A 12,775-nucleotide genomic window follows, 5' to 3' on the forward strand; every position below is an offset into this window, starting at 1 on the left:
ACCTCTGACGTCACTACAGGTAAACGCATCGTGCTGCAGATAGTTTCTCTTACAAGCACAGGCAGAGCCATCGCGCTGTACAATGAAGGGCCGGGAGGTTGTGTACCTATTTACTAAATACATGGCCTTTGCATAATTTTAAAACAAGACCGAAAACATCGTATATACATTCAAGATATCGAAGCCTTTACTATTTATCAGTTAATGAGTAACTAAACCAAACAAGAACTTCACAAATGCTTACCAGTCTTTGTTTGCAACATTAGGCATATCCTGCTCCTTGTGTGCTCGGCACTTTCTTCACTGCCAGCTACTTCGTCTGCATTTGAACGTGTGTGTATGATAGCCTTAAACACCTTTATAAAGCTCGTGTTGTTCACCGTCTTCGTGGGACCCTTCAAAATAGTATTCATCGCTCAAAATATCGGAAAATTCATCGCTGTTCTTAAAATGTATTCCAATGCTCGCGATTGTCGTCACCGGTTCTGACGTCACATTTCTACTCGGCTGTTTCCGCTTCATTTCCATCTTTTTCAGACGAATCCAGCAATGTGTGATCATTTTTTGCCATAATTAAAAAATAAACATGTTTCAGTCATAACGGATTTGACATTCTGCATAAAAAACTGTATAATATTAGAAAAAGGTGCACTGAGAACATTCTATACACTTTAAATGACCAGATGATCATCATAGCTGTTCAGGTGTGCAGCAGGAGTCCCTGCCCACCAGGTCCTGAAACCACAAAAACAACATCAGAAAACAGAGGCATGCCAAGCCCGAGTCAGCCCCCACTCACTCTATGTACATAAAAATGCCCCTATTCCATTTAGGCATCATGACCAATCAGCGGAATTGCCACTTCCTTATTCATGATAACTTGACCCTATTCTAGAAGTACAGCAGGCAGTTATCAATCAACTTATGCCCACAACTCTACGTAACAAAGTGCATCTTCCTGGGTTCCCTCCACCCTCCCCCAACAATGGATAGATTCGAGGCTGTTCGGTTACGGTCATCAGCCACACAGTTGCTTACTGCACATTACTGGTTGAGGAGGTGGAAGGAAGAAAAATGTGCATCAGGCTGGGGCTCAGGGGCTGATTCTCTGCAGCCAATGAAAGCATGTGCAATGACAGTGTGCCATGAGATACGTCACGTATTTGATCGACAGCTGGAAATTTCGGAGAGGCAGGGTGGTCAGAGCATTCAATCACATGTCCTCGGGCTATGAAGTCTCAGATATTGAGCTCCTTTCTTGCTGGTAAAACAGGTATAAACACATGAACCCGCCAGTGTGGGCATCTGCAAAAAATGTCACTTCCTGCTTCTTCTCCAACACAAATGCCTCAAGAGGATTTTCATGGGGGGAGATGCAAAAATCCATATACGACTTAGGTGGAAAAAACAGATTGGGCCATTACGGTTTTTTATTAAAAACATCCTAAAAATTACATTTTACATACCCTGCCTCCTGCCCGAAGACAGCTACGTGAGGATAAGCAGCTAAGAAAAGGGATGGATGGATAGATGGTGTCAGTGGACCTTTAAGGACCATAGACTGCCTTTTGTAGCCAAGGTGCATGAGCTATTATACTTCATCAGTTCAACAGTATTTTGATGATTAACAACTTTTTGTAGCTAAAATGTCAGACTTAATTCTCCTTTGTTCCACATTTCATTGAGATGGAACTGTCAAAATAACATTGGGACTCAGCTCCTTTCGGCAGAACACAGGCACACTCAGATTCCTCCTCTCACCTCCTCTCTCATTCAAACACTTTGAACATTATTGCGTCCCTCCATCCATCTAGTTTCCATGGAGAGAACACGCAAACTCCATACAGACGATTTGAACAGGGGTCCTCGGAACTGTGAGGCAGATGTGCTAACCAGTAGTTAGCCATTACACCTGACTGGTTCCTTAATGTGCCTTTTTCTTTTTTTTTAGGTTGCCACAGCCAGGCTTTGACACACATGTACTGTACAAAAAAAAGACAACATTGACAAAAGTGCTTGAGCACCCAACACCCTCCCCTCTGCATGTCCCTGAAAGGAGGTAACAGTGAGGTTGAGATCAGGAAATGATCTTTGAATGCCCTTGGGCAGTCTTTCCCAACTGTAATCACCCTGGGGCATGCATTTTCCATTTTTTGCCGCATTGCGACACATTTTGAAAGAAAGACATTTTCAAGAAAACAATCCATCATTTTTCTAAACCACTTATCCTCTCAAGGGTCGCAAGAATGCTGGAGCCAATCCCAGCTGTCAATGGGAAGGAGGTGGGGTACATCCTGAACTGGCTGCCACCCAATTGAATGGCAATATTCAAGAAATCGACCTTGAAAATGTAAAATTAAGTACTCCCGCAACATTTCACTTAACTGAATATCTTGGGACTGAATCCACCTTTAAAAAAAACAAACAAAAAACAAAACAATGCCCTTTACTTAATTCCATGCACAAACTGAGGACAAAATCATTATTTCTATACCAAATGATTTGCATCTTTTTGCGAACAAACTGAACCAAATTTTTTTTTACGAAATGATTTGTTCTTTTTGCTTCGATGCCATGTGACGTGAGCAAGTTACATGGGAGCGGAAATGGAATGTTGAAGCAGCCAAAGAGCAGTCAACGTGCAGCCAGGGGAAGGACTTCAGTAACCCTACTGCTATGTGATTTGCAATTCGGCAACGTAGTCATTCCCGTCGCCGAATGACCAATGAGCACACCAGCATTGGGCAGAGCCATGCAGGTGGCTCAGGGACCACGGTAAACTGACCTGACACAGGGTAAACTGTGTGGTTTTTTTTCAGTTAACTGGTGTACAGGTGAACTGTACTGCGTAACTGAAGAGTGATTTCTTCGTTTATGATCTGCTCACATACTAGAATGATGAGTGCTTTGTTTGGGCAAGGAACGACACATTATGGAGTCAATGTACTCATAAGTGAGTTAACCTGACGTCCTTGCGGGGATCACTTTCAATAGCAGCCGTTTCTTTAAGTTAATAGTTAATGTTGTAAAACCCATTTTATTTCAAAATGATAATATATTCAACTTATATAGTACTTCTCAACAATCAAAAACACTTTCCAGTAGTCAGATGACAATAGAAGTCAGTTGAGTAACCAGGAAGCCCAGGTGGCCGATGCTGGTGTCAAGGATACGATTTACCGGAATGCAAAAAAGTCATCCCGAGTGGCAAGAGCCTCGCTGGACATCGAGGAACTGCAGGAATGCTCAGTAGCAAAGCTCGCTGTATGCATGCATGTTCAATGAGACACAACCAAATCAGGGTGTTAGAAAACTTGCTGATCGAGAGAGTGACGGGTAGGTTATAAATTATCTGAAGATTTTTTTTCTTATAAATCGCCCCACATTTCCCACTTTCCCATACATGATAACAACAAGGCACAGTTCTTTGGTGAACATTAACCTGAGGGAGCGGTCATTAATGGAATGAGAAATGATTTTATTACAAAGAACTGAACGATTCAGTAAATTAATCTTTTGATCACATCTTTTTCTTTTACAATAATTAATTTGAGTGATTTAATACACAAAAGAACTCTCTGTGCCCATCACGGGGACAGGGGTATATCAAAGACTAATATATGAACTATTACACCATGAGAAATAAAGTTTCCATGTATGCCTGTCATAATAATGTTACAGTGAAGAAAATAAGTATTTGTACAGCCTGCTATATTGCAAGTTCTCCCACTTACAAATCATGGAGGGGTCTGAAATTTTCATTGTAGGTGCATGTCCACTGTGAGAGAGATAATCTAAAAAGAAAAATCCAGAAATCACAATGTCTGATTTCTTAAATGATTTATTTGTGTGATAAGGCTGCAAATAAGTTTTTGAACACCCGAGAAAACCAATGTTAATATTTGGTACATTAGCCTTTCTTTGCAATTACAGAGGTCAAACGTTTCCTGTAGTTTTTCACCAGGTTTGCACAAACTGCATGAGGGATTTTGGCCCACTCCTCCACACAGATCTTCTCTACACAAGACAGGTTTCTGGGCTGTCGCTGAGAAACACGGAGTTTCAGCTCACGCCAAAGATTTCCTATTGGGTTTAAGTCTGGAGACAGAACCTCGATATACTTCTTACGGAGCCACTCCTTAGTTTTCCTGGCTGCGTGCTTCGAGTCATTGTCATGTTGAAAGAACCAGCCATGACCCATCTTCAATGCTCTGACTGAGGGAAAGAGGATATTCCTCAAAATCTCACAACACATGGCCATGGTCATCCTCTCCTTAATAAAGTGCAGTCGTCCTGTCCCATATGCAGAAAAACAACGCCAAAGCATGATGCTACCACCCCCATGCTTCACAGTAGGGATGGAACTCATCATCTCTCTTCCTCCAAAACCGGTTCGTGGAATTTATAACCAAAAAGTTCAATTTTGGTCTCATATGACCATAAAACCTCCCATGACTCCTCTGTATCATCCAAATGGTCATTGGCAAGCTTAAGACGGGCCTTGACATATGCTGGTTTAAGCAGGGGAACCTTCTGTGCCATACATGATTTTAAACATTGACGTCTTAGTGTATTACCAACAGTCAGGCTGGAAACGGTGGTCCCGGCTCTTTTCAGGTTAATGACCAAGTCCTGTCGTGTAGTCCTGGGCTGATTCTTCACCTTTCTAAGGATCATTGAGACCCCACGAGGTGATATCTTGCTTGGAGCTCCACTCCGATTGAGATTGACATTCATGTTTAGCTTCTTCCATTTGTTGGTAGGTGTAGGTGTCTTTATGCAGCGAACTAACAAGTCTTTGATGGTAAGAATTCTAGCTTATAGGCAGGTGTTGAAATACTTATTTGCAGCTGTGTCACACAAATAAATCGTTTAAAAATCATACATTGTGATTTTCGGATTTTTCTGTTTAGATTATCTCTCTTAGTGGACATGCACATACAATGAAAATTTCAGAAGAAGTTAAAGTCCTCATTTTCTTAACTGTATGGTCTAAATCATAGGTAAGTCCTATCTGCAAATGCACGTTAAATATTTAACGGTTGAGCAGGTCTTCAGTTTACCATGGAGCTCAACTCCACAGTTCCAACTTCAAGAAGTATTTGTATAAAAAAAACACTTCTTGGCCATAATTGTAAAACAGTCAAATGAAAAACATCAAATATGATCATTGTGTGCAGTCTTGTGCCCATCTTGACGTTGACACACTCTTATCTTTTACCTGTTCTAAATGAAGAAGCCTTGCACATCTGTGACTCTTATAAGGAATAGTTTCTATTAACAAAAATGTCTCTTGTTCTTTGTTCTTGTTACTTTGTTGTTCTTTAATCTGAACGTTTTACCAGGGCAGCACCGACTGCCGGAGAAAAATTCCTCGTGTGTTTTTACACACTTGGTAAAAAATAAAGCTGATTCTGATGACAACGTGCAGTATTAGTACAGTTCTGTGAAAACTACTTAATTGCATGCCATTCATTATATTGAAATATTGTATGTTGGTATTGTTTAAACCAGGGGTACTTAATCGATCGCGAGTCAGATTTGCTCGATCGGGGAATGGGGTGCCAAAAAAAAAAAGAAAAAAAGATGCCGGCCAGTGTTCCCTCTAAATTGCCCACGTGCACAATTGTGCACTGCTGATGAGGTCTCTTTGCACAGATATTCTGCGATGCGTGCAAAAAAAAAAAAAAAAAAAAAAAATCCAATGCAAATTGAAAGTACAAGATACAGCTATTCAGTTTGTGGCATTTTGCAATGTGATTCAATGAGTGAGGGAATACTGGTTGCTACATCCACTGGCACAATTCACACATGTAATGTAAAAAATGAAAAGAAGAAGCCGCTGGTTTCTTTTAGGCAGCACACAGGACGTTCTCTAACCACGACCACTGCTCCGCCACACACTCTTTTTCCTAGATTACCTTACACTACCCCTTTCCGCTCCTATAGATGTACACTTATAATTATAAATGTTACAGTACTTATTCGAGATGACACGCTGTGGCGACCTTTAACGGGACAAGCTGAAAGAAAGTTTTATTTATATTAATAGTTAAGGCTTTATTGATATACTAATTATTACTATCGTGATTTCAGCGCTATTTTAATAGGATGTTAAACTGAGAGCAGTTCATTCCTGACATCTGCTAGAAAATAGACCACATCTCAAATCAGAGTTATGATAAATTTGGATGCTACTCAGGAAGGATCTGAATGTCAGCATTTCTCAATCATAAATCATATTATTTTTCCTCTTCTTCTTCTTTTCCTTTCGGCTATTCCTCTGTTGTTTCCACAGTTCTGAATGTTGCCTTCGTTCTTAAAAATGTGGACTAGCACACTTTTCCGCCATTTTTCTGGCATCTTATCTTCTGCTAGTATTCTTTTGAATAAGTTGGTCGAAAATTCCGCAGCCACCTCTTCAAATTGCTTCCATACCTCCACTGGTATGTCATCAGGACCACTGTCTTTTGTTTTTCATCCCCTTCAGTGCCTTTCTAACTTCCCACTTACTAATCATTGTCTCTTACTGGTCATTCATGCTTGCCTCTTCTTCTCTACCTTCTCTTCCATTCTCTTCATTCATTAACTTCTCAAAGTACTCTTTCTATCTACTTAGCACACTACTGGCATTAGTCCATCGCTGTCCTTGATCACCTTTACTTGCTGCACATCCTTCCAATTTCTATCCCTCTGTCTTGCCAACCTGTAGAGATCCTTTTCTCCCTCTTTTTAATGTGTTATTTTCACTTTTTTACCCTCTGCCAGTTTTCAGTCCACTTGAATAGGACAAATGTTTTACAAAAAAAGATTCTGTATTATTTCATAGTAATTAAGTTTTTAACAATGGCTACAAAAAACAAAACTAATATTGTTTACATAAAAACAAATATATCATCAGGAATTGTCCATGGATGTTGCATCATGGTCATCAGATCAGCATTTTTCATTCATTTTGAGTGTTTATTCTTTTAACGACAGATGTATTATCCATCCATCCATCCATCCATTTTCTTCACCACGTATCCTCACGAAGGTCGCGGGCAGTGCTGGAGCCTATCCTAGCAGTCAATGGGCATGAGGCGGGGTACACCCTGAACTGGTTGCCAGCCAATCGCAGGGCACATAGAGACAAACAGACACACTCACAATCACACCTAGGGGCAATTTAGAGTGTCCAATTAATTTTGCATGTTTTTTGAATGTGGGAGGAAACCGGAGTGCCCGGAGGAAACCCATGCAGGTACGAACGGGGAGAACATGCAAACTCCACACAGGCGGGTCTGGGATTGAACCTCAGATCTGTGAGGCCAACGCTTTACCATCTGATCCACCGTGCTGCCCCAGATATATTATGTTTACTTAAAAGAATTGCATGATAACCATCAAACCAAAAATGTATGACCTGCACTTTGAACTTAACCTGAAACGGTGGTAACATGGACAGAGGAAGCATCATCAAATGTGAGACAAGAGCATAGGAAACTTTGTAAACATACACTAAACTGTGCAAGTTAGAACAACGCATGTTATATGTATACATACAAATCTGTAGAAGCATTCCGGAGGAGGAGAGGAATTTGGTGGGGGTGGGTGAGGTCAGTGGTAATAATAGGGCTAAAGGTTGGGAGAGCACATTTACCTGTATTAGATCCATGGGAATGATGGCATCCATCAAACCAAACACAGGAAACTGATTTTGCTCAAGAGCATAATCACTGGCGCCAACCATGGCACAAAGGGTGTGTGCTTGTGTCTTTATGTGTATGACAAAATCAGTGAGCAAAACAAGCTGAGCATTGTTTCGAACCAATATTTCTTGAAAACAAAAATCTTATAGATTGCCATCATTCTACCAAGGAAAATGCAAACAAAATCATGATAGGAATTTGATAAGGGTAATTTTCATATCATTTGATCAAGAACGGTGAAGACATTGAAAATCAATACATTTTAATTATATAAGTATTTTAATTATGGCAATTGTTACCATTCAAATTACATTAACTGTTTCGAAGAAAAGATCATGCTCAAGTAATATTTTGAGTTTTTAAGTTTTAATCCCAAAGTGTCTTTATTTTTCAGTGTCCTAAATGAAGTTGAATGATTTTTAACATGTTGAATTAGATATCAATTACATTTTTGGATATAGAGTGCAGGATTTGTCTCAGATTGCTTTAAGGGCCACTGACATCCCAATATACATTTTAAGATATTTTTATGAAAATTACATATAATATTATTCACTTCAATGTCTATAAAAAAAAAGAGCAGCGAGCATGTCATTAATGTGCAAAGTCGCGGAACTCTCACTCGATATCCCATTGGCGGCCATATTGCCTGCAACCACATTTGCAGATGTCACACTGGGACAGTAACCAAACAAAACAAGTAGTGGCACCTGCTATGAGGCCCCGTAGCTCAGTAGTTAGAGTCCTGGTTTGGTAAACCAGGGCTTGTGGGTTCGTATCCCACTGGGGCCTCCACTCTCTGAGAAGGGTTGCGTCAGGAAGGGTATCCGGCGTAAAAATTGTGCCAAACATATATATGCGTTCATCTGAGATGATACGCTGTGGCGACCCCGAAAGGGACAAGCCGAAAGGACAACAACAACAACACCTGCTCTGGGAGAGGAACAAGACAGATTTTCGGATTTTTCCGATGCCCCTTCTGAGTGAAGTGACTGGGGCCATATTAACTTATCGTTTCGAGCCACATTTAAATGATATGCGGCTCATTTCTAACTAACAACAGACTCCCCAACAGTATGTATGACAATAAGTAGCGTACTGAGGAGGACCCATGTTGGGCAACTTCACGGGTGCCCAGATACCGGTGGACTCTGAGAGCAAGACCTCCTTTATCCTCCTGCCACCACCTCCCCGCCCAATACACCTCTATGTCAAGGCCAACGCCAGCCCCGGCATCGGCGACGATGAACAACGCTGGCCCTGGTGGCGGCAGCAATGAACAATGCCGGCCCTTGCGGTGGTAATGAACAATACCGGCCCCGGCGGGCACATCGACACATTTAGCACCCCTGACTCACGTATGCGGATTTTTGGTACATTCTGAGAGAAGGATTACGTCGTCCCCCCAAACTATATATATTTTTTAAGAGCTTGATACACACTTACCTGTCATTTAGAACCCACAAAGCTCTCGTCCTTTGTACCTGTGCAATCCATTTTTCACGACAAACCGGGTTTTTTGGAAATGTATGAAAACTAAATTTATCCTCCTGAGTCTTTCAGCAAAATCCAGCAATACAATGAGCCGGCATTTTGGCAAACACGCAGAAAAAAAGCAAACCTCTCTCAGGTACAACAGATGTAAATACGCAACCCTGCCACTGGAGGTGTCTGCAAAAAAATGTCACTTCTTGCTTCTTCTTCAACACAAAGTCCGAGAAAGACTCTCCCTGGCGGGAGATGAAAAAAACGATATACGCCAACATTCAGACTTGCCGTGAAAAAACGATGGGACCATTCTGGATTATTATTTTTGTTTCAAAACATGCTAAATTTTTGGTTTTAGGTGTTAGTGGCCCTTTCATATGCCTTTTCCATAAAAACTATAACTATAATTATTATAATAATTCAGAGTTCCTTTTTGGGTTCTTTTTAAAGCGATCTTTCGATGTCACTCAAGCTCTCTTTACCGTTAACGCCACAGGAGAGAGCCCCTTTATGTTTTCACCATACACCTGAGGGTCTGTGAGCTGAAGTCCCAAGATGAGGCAGCCATGTTGCATTCCCACAAAAGTAGACAGCAAAATACAGGTATGTTGTCAGGACCAACTGCCTTTCCATTTTTCATCCTCTAGTGTCTAACTTCCCTCTTACTAATCATTGCCACTTCCTTGTCCTTCACACTTGCCTCTTCTACTCTTCATTCTCTCATTTTCTTCATTCATCAACTTCTCAAAGTATTCTTTCCATCTATTTAGCACACTACTGGCACCAGTCAACACATTCCATCACTATCCTTAATCACTCTTACCAGCTGCACATCCTTCCCATCTCTATCCATTTGTCTGGATAACCTGTAGAGATCCTTTTCTCCTTCTTTCATGTCCAACCTGGTGTACGTGTCATATGCCTCTTGTTTAGCCTTTGCCACCTCTACCTTTTCCCTACGTTGCATCTCAATGTGGTCCTTTCGCCTCACCTCGGTCCGCTCAGTGTTCCATTTCTTCTTCGCTAATCTCTTTCCTTGTATGACTTCCTGTATTTTGGGGTCCCACCACCAAGTCTCTGTCTTCCCTTTTCTACCAGAAGCACCCCAAGTACTCTCCTGCCTGTCCCTCCGATCACCTTGGCTGGAGTAATCCAGTCTTCCGGAAGCTCTTCATTCCTCCTTCCTCAGCTTCCAAGACATAGCTCTCTGTTCTTTGTCCTCTTAATCTTCCTACCCACCACCTGAGTCATCCAACACACCACCATCCGAAGCTGTTGACCTACACTCTCCCCGACCTTTATCTTACAGTCAGTAACCTCCTTCAGATTACATTGTCTGCACAAAACTGCACTTTTGTGGGTCACTCTATGTTCCTGCCTCTTCTGGAAAAAAAGTGCTCATTACTGCCATTTCCACCCTTTTTGCAAAGCCCACCACCATCTGTCCCTCAAAGTTCCTTACCTGGATGCCGTACTTACCAATCACTTCTGCATCGCCCTTGTTTCCTTCACCAATATGTTCATTACAATCTGCACCAATCACAACTCTCTCTCTGTCTGGGATGCTCATAACTACTTCATCTAGTTCCTTCCACAATTTCTCTTTCAACTCTAGGTCACATCCTACCTGTTGGGCAATCACATTATTCATAGCACCGTCAATTTGAAATTTCTGCCTCATCACTCGATCTGATAGCCTTTTCACCTCCAAGACATTCTTAGCCAGCTCTTCTTTTAAATTAACCCTTGCTCCATTTCTCTTTCCATCTACTCCATGGTAAAATAATTGAAACCTTGCTCCTAAACTTCTATCTTTACTATCTTTCCACCTGGTCTCTTGGATACACAGTATATCAACCTCCTAATCATCATGTCAACCAACTCCTGAGCTTTTCCTGTCATAGTCCCAACATTGAAAGTCCCAACACTCAGTTGTATGGTCTGTGCATTCCCCCCCTTCTTCTGCCAATGAATCCAGTTTCCTCCTCTTCTTTGTCTTCGACCCACAGTACCTGAATTTTCGCAGACGCCCTGTCGGTTAACAGTGCTGGGGACGGGCGTTGTTGACACAGGCCACGACCGATCCGGTATGGGATTCTACAGATTAACGGTCATATTTGTTTGGCACAGTTCTACGCCGGATGCCCTTCCTGATGCAGCTCTCTGCATTTATCCAGACTTGGGTCCGGCCTCCAGATTGCACTGGCCCGTGCCGAAATTGGGCTGCACTAACTTATAGGCTGGCCACAATAAAAATAGAAATAAAAATTGTGGGACTAAATTGACTCTGTCACCTTCTTTGTAGTTTGTGACTGTGCGTAACTGACCAACAGTCAAGCAGAACAATTGAGACATATCTGTCCTTGACAAATCACTATCGTTACGACTGGGATTTTCAAAAGAAAATTTCAGTGATTACAGACTTGTCTTGTTCTTGCCTTCATTACATTTACTGTATTTACTTCCATTAAACAGAAATTCGTGATTACACTCTCATTGCATATTTATTCAGGTATCCCTTGCTTGGCCAAGTATAATTATTGGGCTACGTTTTTAACTATCATTTATTCTTATTAAATAATTCATTTTGTACAGAAAATTGTTACATATTGTTTCTTGAAAAGTAGTTCAATAAAAATTTGTGATGAATAATATTGATTGCGATTGCAATATATAACCAAATAATCATAGTTATTATTTAATCATCTTGCGGCCCTACCTTGTACTCTATAAGCAGAAATGCAACAGTGCAAATTGACCTAAATTTTACCACAGTTAATGTATATCAGGCAAAATTACAAAAACAAACAAAAAATATTATTAATCTGCTTTGGACCTTCGATCAGTCTGACTATTACATTTTTTTCTCTTTTTGAATTAATTACATGTTTTGTTCTACTGTACATTAAAAAATATATTGCAGACTACAATGATTGATTAATTCATTTTTGTTTAGCAAAATAAAGCGGTATATAATACTACTTCCACATTCTGTGAAATAGCTGAGAGAATCGTTACCAAGCAGTGTCCTCCATGAAGATTCCTTCATTCTCCAACTGCATGAACAGCTCTCCTCCTGGTGACAAACAACTACATGGAAGTCATAACAGGCCAGCTCTAAAAGAGTACATAGTTACAGAGTAACCTCAAAGGCTGAACACAATCGGTTCTGGGATGCTTTTTGACAGTCAATTTGTTCTAACTATGAAAAACTGTTTCCCTGAGCAAATAACATCTTAAAATATAACTATAAATAACACACACTCTCTCGCTCTCATATGAGATTGATGATTGATCACTAGTACAGAACTTTTTCATTGTGTGGAGAATTTTTTTTTTTTTATCATGCTTACATTCTTGGATATCAGAAAAGGACAAAATCTGCACACAGTGAATTCATAAATTCTTAATTCTTAGTCAAGTCTTAATCTTTGTGATGAGAGAGGGTTATTTACTGCCCATGCTTGAGAGGAAAGTTGTTAAACAAAAAATTGCACCTCGTTTTTTTTTTTTTTTTCAGTAATTTTTCATCCTTTGGTAATATTGTTAACCTCCAAAACTGAGCAGCAGTCAGGACACAAATATGTATCCATCTT

General features: G+C 40.6%; 1 long non-coding RNA gene across 1 annotated transcript in view; it reads left to right on the plus strand.

The window, feature by feature from the left end:
- Positions 1–11,457, plus strand: part of LOC133506163 (uncharacterized) — a 40,561-nt gene extending 29,104 nt beyond the window's left edge. The window contains exons 2-3 of the long non-coding RNA XR_009796415.1: positions 9,676–9,782; positions 11,189–11,457. This is a non-coding gene — a long non-coding RNA (uncharacterized LOC133506163). The remainder of the gene's footprint in view (positions 1–9,675; positions 9,783–11,188) is intronic.
- Positions 11,458–12,775: the final 1,318 nt, after the last annotated feature.

The sequence above is a fragment of the Syngnathoides biaculeatus genome, chromosome 9, assembly GCF_019802595.1.
Source record: "Syngnathoides biaculeatus isolate LvHL_M chromosome 9, ASM1980259v1, whole genome shotgun sequence".
Taxonomy (NCBI): Eukaryota; Metazoa; Chordata; class Actinopteri; order Syngnathiformes; family Syngnathidae; genus Syngnathoides; species Syngnathoides biaculeatus.